The sequence below is a fragment of the Contarinia nasturtii genome, unplaced genomic scaffold, assembly GCF_009176525.2.
Source record: "Contarinia nasturtii isolate CC-2019 unplaced genomic scaffold, AAFC_CNas_1.1 Cnas_scaffold_4311, whole genome shotgun sequence".
Taxonomy (NCBI): Eukaryota; Metazoa; Arthropoda; class Insecta; order Diptera; family Cecidomyiidae; genus Contarinia; species Contarinia nasturtii.
The window spans coordinates 2,023,513-2,026,792 of NW_022201606.1; the positions used below are offsets into that span (position 1 = coordinate 2,023,513).

Below are 3,280 nucleotides of genomic sequence, written 5' to 3' on the forward strand. Positions count from 1 at the left end.
ATGACCTGAAGAGTCAAATCAAATATGGCGTCGACGCCATTAAGTAAATCAACGTACTAGATTGTTGTGTGGCTCTCAACATACAACTATTCAAATCAAACGGTTAAATTATAAAAATTATTATTTCGTTTTGAATGTTTTGAAGTGAAATGCACATTTTTATTTTAGTGATTAAATAAAATTTAAATAATTGTACCATTTTTTATGCATTTATTTCATGACATAAAACATTCTGTGAATTTTAAATACAGATTGTTTGAAACAGCCAAACTCATCCAATTAAAACGTATTTACTTAAGTAGACAACGTCGTAGTAGATGGCGTCTATAAAATTCAATGTGTATTTGTAGTACTACAATGGATTGAGTCTTTAAACGATTTAAATTGTTTTTACATCTATTCTTTCTTTCCATATGAGCGATGTTTGTTGATTTATTTACAATTTACACAACAGACATTAAATTTGTGATAATATCATTGCAATGTATATGTGATTTAATTGTTGTTGTCGCATTTACGCATGAGATTGAACATTTGCCGATAAAGTCATGTCACTGGTAACTTGATTTGAAAATGTGCTTATCATGCTTATGGTAAAATTGATGTTTTTAAATACTTTCTTTATGGTGTTTTTTTTCTGGAACAAAACAATACCCACTCATATATATTTCGTAATAGAAAAATATTCAACAATTGCTTTGAGAGAAATGTTGCACGCAAAATTCACAAATGTAGATGATGTTAGATTTCATTTTTAGATCATTTTTTGCCGACAAATTCTTTCTGAATAATTTCCATATAAATGTTAAAAATTGCGATAAACAAATTAATTTCTGATGTATCAAATGATTTTATACCAAAAATTTGGCATTAGTTCTATTTTGTGTGTGTAATATATATCGGCCCTGTGGCCTAATGGCAAGGCGTCGGACTTCGGATCCGAAGATTATGTGTTCGAGTGTTTTTTTTTATATTTTTGCTGCACTAATGGCCATTCGTCCAGCAAAAAAGAATTTAATCTTCGTGTTTTTCCTATTGAATTTGATTTAATATTACATCGGTCATGCTCCAAACAACACAAGACTCGAAAATATAAAAAAAAAAAAGACGACCCCGAGGGGACTCGAACCCCCAATCTCTGGATCCGAAGTCCAGCGCCTTGCCATTAGGCCACAGGGCCGATATATATTACACACACAAAATAGAACTAATGCCATATACGTGAAATAGAATATCTTCGATGAATGCCATTTAATTTGTTGATTTCCTTTTAAAACGTGGGGGTTTTTTTGGTACGGGATCGTTGCTTATTTTGTTTTAATATTAGTTTCAAAAAAGGTGTTCACAAAAAATTATTCAAATGATGTTGGAATCAATTGAACATTATCTCAATCGCCTTACTTTATTTGCTCACCTTCAAAATATTCTCTTAAAAATTCCACATTTGGTCAATGAAGATCTTTCTTCACTCTTTCATCATGACGAAATTCTTGTAAATAAAATAATAAATAAGTCAAACAGTGGGTTGAAGAGTTTTGAGGATTTTTTTAAAATGTAATCTTCATATAAGATTTTTTCTGTGTTTAGAATTTTATTTTTAATCAACAACGGCAATTTGACGATTCGAGCCGTTTTGACAGCCTCAATGTGTTTTGTAAAAACTGGAAGTGAGACTCTTGGTTATTTAATAAATCGGCAATATCGTTTTTATGTTAATATGTAATCGAGTCACAACAGCAAACTTACGATTCTATGACTTTTCAATTCCTTGAAAACCCAATTTTTAATCTATAAATAATCACTAAAAATAAAGGAAATTCGAAAGGTAGTAAATGTCTTGCTTTTTCTATTAATCAATGGCCGGATCAATCTGAATTTATTGCTCTTTATTTAAATGATTGCCCCACTTCTATATTCATTTACTCACTTTTGGAAATCGTTGTACCCATTTCTACTTCTTCTTCAAATCTTTTACCGATATAATTTATCTCTTTGCAAGAGAAGATATTCGTCTTCAGCGTGTAATTAAATAAGAAACATTTCTTTCATAAAATAGCATTTCACCCTAAAAAAAAATGTGGATAAAATTGAATTTTAACATGTCACAAAGTATGCTGAAAGTGAAAATTTCCATTGTCACATCCATTCAGGATTAATTTCGACAAATTAAAAAAATGAGCACAATAACCCTTTAAATACCATGGATCTAGTTCAAAAAATGTTTCTTCACTTATCATATTTTTCTGATATCACCTAACGTCCAACTGCTTCTTCATTCGCTTCGGTGAGTTCATTTTATTAAAATCATCAAATAAATATGTTTCAATTGGAATGTTTCTAACAGAATTTACTGACATAAGCAAATAACTATCGATAATTATTTGAACATTTAGTTTTATTTTATTTCACACAAAAATTAGAATTGACAATATATCACCACTTACAGAAGCTATTTCATTTCATTATCATTTTATTTTACGAAAAATATTGGTCAACGGTTTGTTTATATTCCATAATAATTTCAATCGTCTATGTTTAATTTACAGTTTTGTTTTAATTATAACTATTTTTTGTTAATAAAAAACATTTTCAAGATGAGGGTGAACCATGTGCAATTTTTTGCTAATAATTATTTCATTCCGTTATATTAACATTTCCAATATTTTGTATATCTCTATTACTTTGCTCGAACTGAATTAAAATGATGAAAAAGGTTACTGACGCGGTTGCCATCTGCAACGAAAATTATCATTTTCATCAATGAATTTTATTTTTTCATCAACAAACCAAAAAAAATATTTCTAATTTTATTTTAACATCATAATGAAAATACTTACTTTACAGAGTAAATCGAGGTCCACACTAAAATATCCATTTGCTGATATGACAAATTGTTCATGAAGTACATGTAACGAAAATTCTCGAATCAAATTATTTTGAGCCTCATTGTCTCTGTCAATTGGAATTCGAAGAAGATTTATCTCAATGAGACGTCCCTGCCAAAGAAAGAAAATTCGATGAAAAGTATTTGTAATGACAAATCATTTTCAGCTTACATTTTGGAAGCAAGACGAACAGTAGAAAGCTAAACTTCCAAATACTGTAACAATCAATACCAAAAAAAAAAATGGATACTATGAGTATTTCAAGGTCCGGCAGACTGAAATAACCCCAATAGCTATTTGTAGTAAAATTAAGTAAGTTTTGTACAGTTATTGCCAGCAAAGATGTTCCAAATATTTGATTGATTAATTCACATGATTCGTTTAGATCTTCGTAT

At 29.3% G+C, this 3,280-nt stretch overlaps 1 non-coding gene across 1 annotated transcript; it reads right to left on the bottom strand.

The window, feature by feature from the left end:
- Window positions 1-1,108: 1,108 nt before the first annotated feature.
- On the bottom strand, window positions 1,109-1,180 carry Trnar-ucg. The gene has a single exon. It is a non-coding gene; the product is annotated as a tRNA-Arg (tRNA).
- Window positions 1,181-3,280: the final 2,100 nt, after the last annotated feature.